The 13,746-nt window shown below is 48.7% G+C and overlaps 1 long non-coding RNA gene across 1 annotated transcript; it reads left to right on the top strand.

The window, feature by feature from the left end:
- The first annotated feature begins 928 nt into the window (after positions 1–928).
- Positions 929–12,155, top strand: LOC130544859 (uncharacterized). The gene is made up of 3 exons (XR_008961524.1): positions 929–9,525; positions 9,952–10,192; positions 11,612–12,155. It is a non-coding gene; the product is annotated as an uncharacterized LOC130544859 (long non-coding RNA).
- Positions 12,156–13,746: the final 1,591 nt, after the last annotated feature.

The following is a 13,746-nucleotide window of genomic DNA, read 5'->3' as shown; positions in this document are numbered from 1 at the left end:
GGTATTTTCACTGGAATTCAGTAAGTCTATTAGATTCTCGGGTGATAGTTCTTTCTTTCAGAGCTGAAAAGTATTGTGTCCCTTCTTTTTGGTCTCCATGGTTTAGTATGAGAAATCCACTGTCATTGTAATTTTCTTTTTTTTTTTTTAAAGATTTTATTTATTTATTCGACAGAGATAGAGACAGCCAGCGAGAGAGGGAACACAAGCAGGGGGAGTGGGAGAGGAAGAAGCAGGCTCACAGTGGAGGAGCCTGATGTGGGGCTCGATCCCATAACGCTGGGATCACGCCCTGAGCCGAAGGCAGACGCCCAACCGCTGTGCCACCCAGGCGCCCCTATTGTAATTTTCTTATAGATAAGTTGTCATTATTCTCTGGCTGCTTTCAAAGTTTCTAATCTATTAATTCATTTATTCTGTAGTTTCTTTTTTTTTTTTTTTTTAAAGATTTTATTTATTTATTTGACAGAGAGACAGCCAGTGAGAGAGGGAACACAAGCAGGGGGAGTGGGAGAGGAAGAAGCAGGCTCATAGCGGAGGAGCCTGATGTGGGGCTCGATCCCATAATGCCGGGATCACGCCCTGAGCCGAAGGCAGACGCTCAACCGCTGTGCCACCCAGGCACCCCTATTCTGTAGTTTCTGATGTTCTACCTTTCAGTTCATTGTTTCTCCCCTATGTTTCCTCTTGCTATTGAGCCCATCCCCTGAGATTTTTATTCCAGTTATTGTATTTTTCAGTTCTCAGATTTCAACTTGGTTCTTTACATCTTCTGTTTCTCATTTTTTCTTTGTTTTAAGCATGTTTGTAATTGCTTGTTGAAGCATTTGATCATGGCTGCTTTAAAATCTTTGTCAGATCATTCCAACATCTTTGTCATTTTGGTGTTGGCATTTATTGTCCTTTTTTTCATTCAGTTTGAGCAATTCCTATTTCTTTGTATAACAAATGATTTTTAATTGAAACCTGGGGATATTCATATTTTGTATGAAAGTTTAAACTGATTTAATCTGGCACTTCTCTGGCAGGGATGTGGGTGGGGGACACCACCACTCTTAGTATCAGGTGGAGGTAGAAATCTGGGTTCCCCACCCAGCCTCTGTTGACACCGGGGTGTGAGGGTGGGGATTCCTCATTACTGATGGTGGAGATGGGAGTGTCGTTTCCTCATGTGGTCTCTGCTGACACTGTGGTAGGGGTAGTCTCTCTATCTTTTTAAAAGATTTATTCATTTATTTTAGAGAGAGAATGCATGGGGTGGGGGAGGGGCAAAAGGAGAGAGAATCTCAAGCAGATTCTCCACTGAGCATGGAGCCCGACACAGGGTTTGATCCTATGACTCTGACATGATGACCTGAGCTGAAATCAGGAGTTGGAAGCTCAACTGACTGAGACTCCCAAGCTCCGTGGGGCAGTCTCCTTATTGCTGAGTGGAGGACAAAGTCTGATTCTCCACTAGGTCTCCTTTGACACCATCCCATTTGGGAAGGGGAGTGCACACCTCATTATTGCTGCGTGGAGGTAGAAGTCCAGTTGCTCTGTGGTGTCCTTTGACACCATAAGGGATTGGCATGCCGTTACTGGCCAGTGGCGATAAAATTCCTGGCTCCCTACTTGTCCTCTCATACCAGCCCCCTTCGGTGTTGGAGCTCCTCATTACAGCCTCACGAGGGTGGGAGCCTGGGCTCCTACTTGGCTTTTGCTGGTATGAATGAGAGTAGAGTCACAGATTTTTCTGTGGCATTTGTCTGGAGCAGTTTCTGGGTGCTGGAGTGGCTCAGTTGGTTAAGTGACTACCTTTGGCTCAGGTCATGATCCTGGGGTCCTGGGATCAAGTCCCACATCAGGCTCCCCCCGCTCTGTGGGGGGCTGCTTCTCCCTTTCCCTCTGCCTGCCACTCCCCATGCTTGAGCTCTCTCTCTCTCTCTCTCTCTGTGTCAAATAAATAAATATAATCTTAAAAAAAAGAACCTCTACATTTTTTTGTATTGCATTTTGAATAAAATGTGAATTCCTTTTCCTAGTCTGTGAAGTGTCCGAATGATCTACCTCTTGACTACCTCTCTAACTGCATCTCTTTTACTCCTCCTAAGTCAAAATGATCCCATGATATAACCTCACTTTTCCTCTTTAGTACTTCTATCTTGTACCTGCCTCAGGGCCTTTGCACTTTCTGTTGCAGAGCCCAGAGTGCTCTTCTCCTAGATCTTCACTGGGTTCCTTTGCTCATGTGGATTCCAGCTAAACATCACGTTCTCTGAGAAGCTTTCCCTACCACCTCTCTTACCTAAGTAACTTTCTGTATCAACACCCTGTTTAACTTTCTTCAACACATCGATCCCTAATATTTCCTTGTGTATTTGTTTACCAGGTGTCAGTTGTTTTCTGCTTATGAGATATAAACTCCATGATCAGGGTTATTGCCTGTCTTGTTTACTGAGATGCACTAGAGATACAGGATCTGAATATTTTTAACTGGTTGGTTGCATTTAATCAACCTCTAGCGAGCTAATTATGTACAGGGGTCTATGTTGGGTATAAGATAATTTTTCACATCTGACATAGAGACTCTGAATGCTGACCTTTTGTGGTGGGTATCTCGGTCACCTTTTATAAAGGAGGTGGAGGACTCTGAGACTTGAGGACAGTCAGCACTTTCCCCAAGGTTAAGGGAGTCAATTCTACCATCATTTCCTGAGGGCCAGGCACGGTACATGATCCCAGGAACACAAACATGAGTAAAGCAGGGCTCTTGCCCTCGAATTTCTCACGGTCTGGTGTGGGAGACAGAGCACAAACCAGTAGCTGTACTACCATGTGATGTGTGAATAAACTGTGGGAAGCCTTATTCTCAAGGTGGGAACAAAACACTAAGAGAGAAAGAATTGTGTGACTAATTTTGCTGGATGGTTGGATGAAGATTTTGAAAAGCTTTACAGAGAATATGGCATTTGAGCGAGGCCTTCGAAGATGAATAGGATGTTGCCAGGTGCAGAAGGGGTGATAAGAGCTTTGCAGACAGAAGAAGAGATGTGAAAGCGGACAGGCTAGTTAGCGGTTTGGGAGCAGGCTGGGCTTTCACAGCATTGATTAAAGTCCGCATTAAATCTGGCCCAAGAACTGCATGAATAGCCTTCCATTCTTTTCTGAGTGAATGAATTTTTGATCTATCTCTAGGAGTCAATAAAAGTTTGCTTTGTCTAAGATTTCACTTCCCAAGTTGGATGTGGTTTTCCCTCAGTCAGCCTCTTCTATTCGAATGAACTGTGGTTGCACCGTGTGGAAGCAGGGATAAGATCATGGTCAGCTCACAAATACCCTGCTTTGCTTTTCCCGTAGGCGTGGCGTGGTGTGCCGTAGCTGGGGAAGGCTCACGCTCAGCCGGTGTGACCGCATAGCGGGCAATTCCCGAACTAGGAGCTCTTTGCTGTGGATTCAACCCTGCTGGTTGGGTCACAGATATCACTGGGACGAGGAGGCGCCTGGGTGGCTCAGTCAGTTAAGCGTCTGCCTTCGGCTCAGGGCATGATCTCAGCGTCCTGGGATCGAGTCCCGCATCGGGCTCCCTGCTCAGCGGGGAGTCTACTTCTCCCTCTGCCCCTCCCCCTGCTCATGCTCTCTCTCTCTCTCTCAAATAAATGACTAAAATTTAAAAAAAAATACATCACTGGGAAGAGAAGCATATAGCCGTTATTGAATATTAACATCTTTGTGAGAATGAATCGTGAGCATCTTCCGTCTGCGCTAGCCGGTGTCCGTAGGAAACCACGGGCATGGGCATTTGGTTGTGGGGGAAGGGCGAGAAGGAGAAGGATGAATGCCAAATAGTTGCCCAAAATATACAGAGCTGGGTGCTCTGGTGTTAATTTTCTCGACACTAAGCTTAAGTTTACAGATTGGGTCACTGAGGCACATAAAAGCTGAGTAGCTCAACTGAGATCACACTGCTAACAGCAGTAAAACTGGAATTCAAAACTAGGTCTGCTTCCAAAGCCGTGCTGCCTCCCCGCAGCCGCCTTTTGTCGTCTACGGCAGGTGGCCACGTCGGGGGAGTGGTGAGGGGGTGCGTGGTAGGGAAAACGTGGCAAAGATGCAGAGTGGGGAGGCCAGAATTGGCTCAGGTCACAGTCGCACTTTGGGCTGACCCTGAGGTTAGTACCGTCTCTCTAGTCCCAGAGTTGCCTCTTGGACCTTGTTCATGTGCTGTCCATCTAGAGCGGTTGGAGGGGGTAGCAGCATTTTCTGGACAGGCTGAAAAAATTCTTGGCAAAAGAAAATGTACCAGATAACCCTTTAAAGTGGCCTGTGGTTTGCTTCCTACAGTGAATCTTGGAGATAATCAGAAAAACCTTTTCCATCGGATGTCACATCACAGATGAGAAAGGCAGTACGAAGGAAGGCAACACGTGAGTCAGGCAAGCAGTGCGAGGTACAGGTTGGCTTAAACCCGTTGTCCCTCATCCTTTGCGAGGCTGGTGTGAATCTCTGCCACGTTCCCTTCCAGCTCATCCCTTGAAAGCAGCAAGCACGGCTTCAGGATCTGCCACCCGGAAAGGAAGACTCCAGTCCCCAGGGAAATGGCCTCCTCCTGTACGTTACACACATTTGTCCTCCAGAGAGTAGAGGATTGTGCAGGCAGCCGAACAGAGAAGCTATTGTGTAGTTTGTGGGGAGGGGCAGCGTGCGCGCACACACACGCACACGTGCATGCACACCTACGCACACACATACATACACACGTGTGCGCACACACCCCCAGCAGCAGCGTGCCGGTCTCTTACTCCTTGTGTTGCATGCAGGCCGCTGGGCTCTGATGGACAGTTGTCCACTCTGCAGTTCTTCTGGAGAATCCAGCCAGCCAGCCAGGCTCTCCCAGCGTGCAGTCGGCCGGGAGCTAGAACTCTGCACCGTGGCTTAGTGGCAGGTGTCCGTCCACTCCGGGACAGACCGTTGTGTAACTTCTTAGAACTGGAAGCTGGGTAGTGTTCGCCCTGTCACTCCTCCTAAAAGCAACAAGCATCTTCTTCAGTGACCGTGACATGTCCCTCGAACATATCAGTGCTGTAGAGTCAGTGGTAAAGGAGATGTTGTTGGCTCCTTCTGACACGAACATAAATTCTCACTTTCAGCATCGGATGCAATCTCCTTATTCATTTCACTCCAGCCACTTGGGCCTCCGTTGTGTTTCTCAAACATGCCTTAGGCCCTTGCCTGGGACTCTCTTCCCTCCTCATCTTGCAGGCCTCGGCTCAGGGGTCACCTCCTAAGAGAGGGCTTCCCTCATCATTCGGACTCAAGTGAACTCCCTCCCTCCCTCCCTCCCTCGCACCTGCTCTGGGCATTCTCTAGCCAGTGTATCCTCGCCTTTTGTTATAGTCTTAGCATTTATCACCACCTGATTGATCCTTTTTGTTTTATCAGCTAGTTGTTTCTTGTCTGTTTTCTAACCTCTAGAATGTTAACTTCCTGCAAACAGGGACCTTCCCTGTTTACTGTACTCTTAGCCCTTAGACTCTCTTACACTAGCCTGGAGCTGTCGTTCAGTAAATATTTGTGAATGAATGAGTGACACGTTCCTGCATTTGTGCTTGCGTCTAGAGAGGCAGTTGAGCCTCCGAACCTAGACCCGAGAGTCAGAAAAGCTAGCAGTTTGAATCCCAGCTGTGCCGTTGATGACCCAAGGTCCCTGAAGTCCAGATTCTTCGTCTGTGAAAAGGAGATAACAATAGCACGTACTTCAGAGCTGATGTGAGGATGAAATAAAATAATGCATCTAAAGTGCTTGGCATTGGGGTCGCGACTTAGTGACGACAAGTGCTGTGTTTTCTTGTTACTGGGAGAGACTCTAATGAGAATGCAATAAAATGTTAGGGATGGGGGGCAGGTGGCCTCAATGACATCTAAGGTGAGACCCGTTTCAGAAGGTTTCATTAAGGAACCGTGTCCAGCCAATTACGCCTGTGACCCAAATTGACAGATTTGAAGGAGAGGCGTGAATGAGGGTCCTCATTGTCCTCATAGTACCAGAAGGACCTTACCCGAGTTCTCCCTGCCCCCAGTAGCTCTTGTCTAACTTATCTGCCGCCTGAGTCAGTTCCTCCTTACAGGGGAGCAAGCACACCCTGGTTAGTGAAGCTAGTGAGTGACGTTAATAATCTGATGTGGTTGAGATCACTTTCACTCATTTAGAGTCTGGGTCACGTATTAGAAGGAACATACTAGCCCTTTATCTACTGTCAGTTCGGATTTCGGGCTGCTTTCTGCATGTGCTATCTAAATTAAATCTGGACTCCACGGGGGAGCCCTCTGGCTTCTAGCTTCTATTTTCGGAATAGTAGTTAAGACTTGGATCTCTAGGAAAGGAGGCTCTAGGGCTCCTGCTGGGGTCTGGGCTCCCCCAGGCTCTGCATGTCTGAGGGTTGGTGTTTCTCTTTTTCTGCCACTGGGATATTGTTCAGCCAGTGACACCAGTGACATCTTGAAGATAAGGTCTCGTCCACCAGTAATTCCAGGACCTCCCCCCACAGGCTCTGAAGCCAGAGTCAACAAGGACAGCATTGAAGTCCTGCCTTTCGTGCTTGTCTGCCTCTTTTTTGCAAGAGACTCCCAACAGAGAACGACACTTAGCAGCTAGAGATCCGCAGGGGGAAGAGATGAGTGTGGAAGCTCCGATTTGCATACTGGATTAAGCATGTTGCCGAAGGCCACCGCTGTTAACAATGCTGGGCCTGTTGCTATTTTCAGTAACACCCGTGGGTAGAGCTGGGGCTGGGGGACGCTCCCGTGGACCAAGTATGTGGAGGTGTCTCTCACAGGGCTGAAGGGACCTGCCGGAAGGGGACGTGTGGTGGGACTAAGGGGCTGTGACTTGGTTCTCCCTTGGGGCACTCATCCTAGGATGGCCACTGCCCCCGCGGGCCTGGCTCCCAGGCTGGAGGGAAAATTTGGGCCCATGAACAGATACAAACCTCTCTCTTTAGTTCCCCTCAGCAGTGCTCGGACAAATTGGCATTTTCAAGAAGACTTTACTGAATTCTAAGAGCAAATGTAGAATATAAATGAGGTAGATTTTAGAGGCATAAGAAGTTCGGCTCACACAGTTCCTGGTCTCACGACACCTGGGCAGCCTGTAGCATTGTGCTGTGTCCTCCTGAGTCCCCTGGTCCCCTAGTCCCAGCTCCGAGACGGCCTCCCCGTGGACCACCCCTTCATTCTTCCCTGAGGCCACGATCTGGTTTCCCGGACATCAGCACCTGGTTTCCCTGACACTTCTAGTTCTTCGAGATCAAGGCCAAGGAAAAATGCTACTGCTGCCTGTCTCGTACGGACTTCCCACTGCGTTTTAGATTCTGGTCTGAAGACGGGTGCTTCTCTAGCCACCCCAGAAGATGATGCATTTCGGGGGAGACCTTTTCTCCACTTAGAAAAAGCAGTTTGTGATTAACCTGTCCAAGGGGGACACGATACACGTAAGCCTTTGTTCAAGAACGACAGCCCACGTACAGCTTCGTGGAGGAAGTCGCTGGTAACTGGTGCTCCACTGGGGGCACATCCGAAGAGTGAGGGCCCGGAAAGACACAGCTGGGCAAACTCTCACTCTTCCTACTGCTTTTCTCAGAGTGTGTGTGCTCCGGCGTCACACATTTGTACATTTCTGCATCGTCACTCACTACGCCTCCGGGCTTCCGTAGGCTTCTCAGCAGCTGTGTATGGAGTATGGAGTACCGTCCTGCACTGGGCGGGAGGAGCCTCGTCTGGGGGTGCTGGTGGGGGCGGTGGAAGGTATTTCCTCAACTGTGAGAAGAAGGGTGTGCTGAACGGGTGGGATGGTCTTCAAGGGGCCTCAGTGAGACTTTTCTTTTTCCAGTCTTTTCTGCCAAGCCTTGCTTTCTCAGTTTTTCTGGATCCAGGACTTGGGTAGGCACTGGTTTCTATGACGTAACCTGTGTGACTTGCATTGAGGTGGTATGATTCCAGTGCAAAGCAGAGGAATTGGACGTGTTAGTTGACAACTGTGTGTGCCAGCATGTGTGATCCCTGCCCCTCATGTTTCGAAATCGCAGGGTATCCTTCTCAGGGTTGTTTTTTTTTAAGATTTTATTTATTTGACAGAGAGAGACACAGTGAGAGAGGGAGCACAACCAGAGGGCGAGGGAGAAGCAGGCGTCCCGCTGAGCAGGGAGCCCGACGTGGGGCTCGATCCTAAGACCCCGGGATCATGATCCGAGCTGAAGGCAGATGCTTAATGAGTAAGCCACCCAGGCGCCCCCTTCTCAGGAGTTTTAAAGTGACACCAAGTGAGGTGGTTGGAGGAAGAGCTGGTTGATGTGGGCTGCAGTGGGTTCGCCGGGCTGGCGTTGTCGAGGGTGGTGGGATAGGAACCCCAGCGTTATGTTTGACCAGTTTGGAGAGGCAGCAGGGGGGCAGGGGTGGGCCCTGCAGGAGGGTAACATGGGAGTGGGATTGTGAGTGGCTGTGTCAAGTCGTGGAAGCCGGAGTTGAAAACAGAAGGGGCAGGTTGTGGACGTGCTCAAGCACCAAACCCAGGAGTCTGGACTACGTTCTGGAGACAAAGGGGAGCCTGTCGAGGGATTTGAGCTCTGAGGTAATCTGATGAAATCGGTCTGGCTGCAGTGTGTAAGACGACTGTATTCATTTTAATTACAGAGTTGTAGCCAGCAGTGTATTGAACGAAGAAACCATAACGTATAAATATTTTATTTGCAAAAGCCCAACTCTTCCATTATGTTGTAATGTAAGACAGGAGCATATGGTAAGATACTAATGGATATTTTTTTTTTCTCCTGGAATTCACTTCTGTCTCTTCCCCGTTTAGGCCATTAGTTGGTCCTGAGCTCCATACCACAGGGAAGGGGATGTGGTAGAGATATAAAGGTGTGGGAATCTTCTCGAGCGTGGTTTTCAGAAGTTTAAACCTCAAGGAACAGGGAGAAGTTTCTGAAGAATGGCCAGAAACTGCAGGGAGGTGTGATTTCTCAAGGACCAGAAAAAGAAAACTCTCCATGAGAGGGTAAGAGGTGATGAGGGCAGAGAGCCTATGGCCTGCTGCCCAGGCAGAGCCCCCCAGAGCCTCACAGAACCCCCACAGAACGCCGCAGGACGCCAGAGAGTGGCCAGTCTCCCGGAGATGCTGCAGCAGGAAGACGTGGCCACAGCAACTCCCCAAAGGCCTGCACCTCCGTGTCATCGCAGCATCAGGGTTGTGGGACTTGAAGGGTTTCATAGGCGGCACCCTGTGTGAGCAGATGACACGGTCACCAGAGGGAACCCTGCCCCACAGGAACCTGGCACTGGTGAGACTCCAGAACTGGGGCTGAGCAGGAAGACTCCACTTGCCCTCCTCGTGTCTCCTTCACTCTCACACCATGAGTGCACCCACAGCACTGCTGACGCCAGGTGTGGGCAGGTTTCCACAGCCAGCAATTCTCTGATGCCAGCTGGGTGTCCTACCATTTAATGCAGTCCTGACACCTGCTCCCTGGAGACAGCGTCCCATCTCACACGGTAAGGGCTCGGTCGCACGAGACTGCCCCTACCTCAGAAATAAGATAATAACTTATATGAAATAAGTTTCACTGGTATCCTTTGTTTCTCCCCCCTAGTCTAGCAACCTTACTTTGGGCAAGTCATTTAAACTCTTGGAGCTTCAGTTTCCTCATCTGAAAGACAGAGAGAAGGCTACCCACTTTGGAGTGCTGTGCTTAGGATCAAATGGGGTCCCGGCAGCAAGGGGGAAGTTTTCTCCACCTGCTGAGGGTTCCTGGCTGGGTCCAAAACTGGAAATGACAAAGATAGATTAGCAGGAGGAAATCATACAAATTTATTTACAGTACGTTTCATGTGACATGGGAGCCTTCGTAAAGAGACGAAGACCCAATGTATCAGCTAGAACTATTTTTTTTTAAAAGATTTTATTTATTCATTCGACAGAGACAGAGACAGCCAGCGAGAGAGGGAACACAAGCAGGGGGAGTAGGAGAGGAAGAAGCAGGCTCATAGCAGAGGAGCCTGATGTGGGGCTCGATCCCATAACACAGGGATCATGCCCTGAGCCGAAGGCAGACGCCCAACCGCTGTGCCACCCAGGCGCCCCTGAACTGAGTATTTTTACACCAGTTTTGATGGGGAGTGAGTCGTCATGGAGGACTATGCTGGATTAAAGCTTATGAAGGTAAGTGGAGGAAGCTGGGGAAACCAGCAAGGCCTGTTTGCTAGGACTCTTCTCCATGTCCCTTTGTTGTCAGAGATAAGGACATTTCTGTCCTCCAGGTATAGGGAGGGTGCCTCTCACATGAGGGTTCTATGACCTGTTTCGGGGAGAAGGATGGAGGGAAGATCGAAGTGACTTTTCTGCTTCTATTTTCTCAAACTCCCTCAGCTTAAACTATTTGATATGCCGGGGAGCCATATGTTAGGGGAGCATGTCCTGGACCCCATCATTACAACGGTTATAACGATTTACCATCTGTAGTCCTCTGCGCTCCTAGAACAGTAATAAATAGTTAAGTCTAGGTGAAGTAGGACAAACGTGGGTTTTAATTCTTCTGCTTAGTAGACGTGTGTTCTTGGATATCCGTGCTACGGGATCATAGTGGTATCTACCTCGCAGTGTACTTACGAAGCATCAGTGAGTTAATGAACGTCAAGTGCTCAGCTCCGAGCATGGTGCGTTATAGGTGCTCGATAAAGAATACTTAGTTAGTACGGCACTTGTGCAAATATGATGTCACGTTCTCAAGGTAAGTCAAGAAGACTTGGAAAGGAGTCATTGAACTGAGGACCCTTTATGGAGTGCTCGCCTGCGCTGAGTGTTGGTGGGCAATATCTTCTCCTTTTCCAGTTGGTCATCAGAAGGGGACAGAAATTGGCAAGGTTAGCAGAGGAAGAAATTTACACCTTTCCCCGATGATGTTAAGGGACAGAGAGAACCCCTTTGTGAGCATTTTTGAAGAGTCTAAAAAACTTTCCTGACTCTCGGTCCACTCAGTAAACTCAGAAGAAATCAACAGCGGATGCCTACATTTTACCGCAGGCAAAAACATCCCCCTAAACAAACGGGGTGCGCTGCAGCCTCAGATGTGTCACTAGCCCGAGGCTAAGAGGCTCCCCGCTTATTAAACCAAGCAGACGCAATCTGGGTCACAGCATCAGCCAACGGCGAGCTGGCCTCGCCCGGTGCTCTGGATCCCCGAGCACAGAGGGAGATAAAGGAGTTAATCAAACAGCTCATCAGGGGAGTTTCAAGGGCGGCTCCGACACCTTCTAATAGAGGAACACAGTACGAGGTAACCACACGGAAAGGTAGAAATAGGAGCTAGGGAGCAGGGCAGCAGGATCAGCTTTGAACAGTTGTTGAGCTCGTGTAAAAACTGTGAGTATTTGGGGAGCTGCCTCTCATGCTCGCATCAGTGTAGGCTTTTGGGGACCCCAGAGACTTAATGGGTATGGTGCCCAACCGGTGGAACCCGCAGCTGGCAAGCAGAAAACCGCTTCCTCCCCAGCCCCCTCTCCAAGACCCCGAGCCCACCCTGCCCACCTCGACGCCCCGGCAGGTTTCTTCAGCCACTCTCCTTTCTCCACATCTTTCTAGGGTCTTCTTTACCAAGCATTTCCTTGCTGAAGCTCGCACAATCCGATCTCCACGTTTGCTGCCTTTTGAGTCATTTTTAACATTGGGCAGTTTTCACTGCTGAAATCATCATGCCTCCGCCTGAACTGAGTGGAATCAAGTCTCTGTCTATAGGGTGAAGAACACCTTCACATCAGTCAAGCTGCATGGTCTGAGCTGATACAGAAGATGCCCTTTGGGAGTGACTGCCCCCTCCCCGCCCCCCGCTTTTTTTTCAGTTGAAGTACTTGTCATTTCATTTCATGTTTCTTTAGCTGCAATCAAGGCCTGTTAGTGCAAATGCAGGAGTCAAACATTTCTTTTTAAAAAAAAAAACAACTGCTTTCAAACATTATGGCCTGTGGAAGTCAGATGTATTTTCTTATGATAAATATTTGCCAGCGTAGAAGCCTTGTTATGTAAACCCATCTGCATATGCAGTGGTAAATAATTCCTTGAAACCATCGGTTGGGTGATGAAATCGTCTTACACGTTGAAAAATAAATCACGCTTTCTGCTAAAAGTATATATTTTCCCTCTTTCTTACATAAGATTCCTGTAGAGCAAAATCCAAGGGTCGTCTGGGAAGCCTCCTGCCTTCATTATGACAAACCACAGTTTGGTTTCCCTGGTGACTCTCTTTAGATTACCTTGTTATCGCCAAGCCTCTTTCAGTTTGCTCTTTTCTCATTTTCTCTTTCTTTCTCCCAGAAAGCTTACATAGAAAAGTCCATCATTAGTGAGTGAGCACGTGTTGACTGTGTCCCCTTATTGGCTCTATGTGGTCTGGAGTTTGGGAGATGCGGATTGAACAGTGGGGGTGGCAGCCCGGTTAAGCAGGTGGTTGGAACCAGATCGGTCACCCTCCCACCCTCTGCCCTCCCACTTCCTCCCAGGCGCCCAGGACTTTAGACAAAGGCGCTAGAAAGAGCGCGGATTTTGGAGTCTCACAGACCTGCCTTTGCATCCTACGTCGTCAGCCAGGTAAGGCGCTTGGTACTGCAGGCCCGGGTTTCTGTAGCTGAAACACGAGCACGGTACCCTATGCCCCGCTCGGCCCGGGGCCAATCTTGGTTTATGCTTTGTGTCCTGGCACACTTTTGCATAGCGTCTCCTTTCAGTGTCTCAGTTGTCCCGAATAGGTTATATGGTAAGAAGGCTACCTCTTACCTCCTGATGTTGGGGTGAGGTGGCGTTTTAAGTGTCTACTATAGTGTCTGGGAGATAGAGTCTCGAGATGGTACCTTTTGTTATTATTAATAATGATTTGAAATGATGCTCCCACCTGATCTAAGTGGTTCCCTGATGTGGTGAGTCCATACACGAACTTGGGACAGAAAAGTCCATTTCTGTTTTGCGTTCTGGAATCCATTCAGATTTTATGCTTCGCATCAGAAATGGAACGAACTCCCGCCTCGGTGTTTTAGGACCCCAGTGAAATGTAACTCACAAAAATGAATTCACCAAACTCAGAAGCAGTAACGATCAGCTTGGGTTGGAAAGGAGAAGAGAAATTAGGCACATTTTATTTCATTTTTAACAGGAAAAAAAGTGCTATTTAAAACAGAAACAAAACAAATAAAGCATTCCAGGGAAGGGTGGAATTAACCACAGCCATAGATTGCTTTTTCAAAAGTAATTTCCTCAATGAACTGTTTGGATAGAGGGGAGAGCTGAACACCCCGGTAACAAAGTCTGGAGGTCAGAGAACTTCGAGAAGATGGGTGAGGTGTCTTAGCAGAGAGAAGGGAGTCCCCCTGATGCTCAAGGTAAAACATACATTTGAGAAATTCTCTATAGTGGAAATGGCAGAGGAGTTTATGGGATAAAGTTTGTTAGGGAGAAAGCCAAGGGTTGGCCCAGTTTGGGTTTTTTTCAGAGTCATGAACCAGCTGCCAGACATATTAACCTCACCCAGGTGCCAGACCCTGGACTAGACCCTAGTATTGTGGGGACATGGCCCAGGGCGTGCAGACTACAGAGAAGGAAACAGACACATGGGCGAAGCAGGACTGTGGACCGTGGTAGTGGAGTGCTGTGCAGGTTAGGGTGGCCTAGTTGCTGTAACAAACAGCCCCCAGCCCATGACTCAGCTCAGTAGACAGTTATTTCCCTCT

Source organism: Ursus arctos, unplaced genomic scaffold (assembly GCF_023065955.2).
Source record: "Ursus arctos isolate Adak ecotype North America unplaced genomic scaffold, UrsArc2.0 scaffold_26, whole genome shotgun sequence".
Classification (NCBI taxonomy): Eukaryota; Metazoa; Chordata; class Mammalia; order Carnivora; family Ursidae; genus Ursus; species Ursus arctos.
This window is presented reverse-complemented; position numbering and strand designations above follow the sequence as displayed.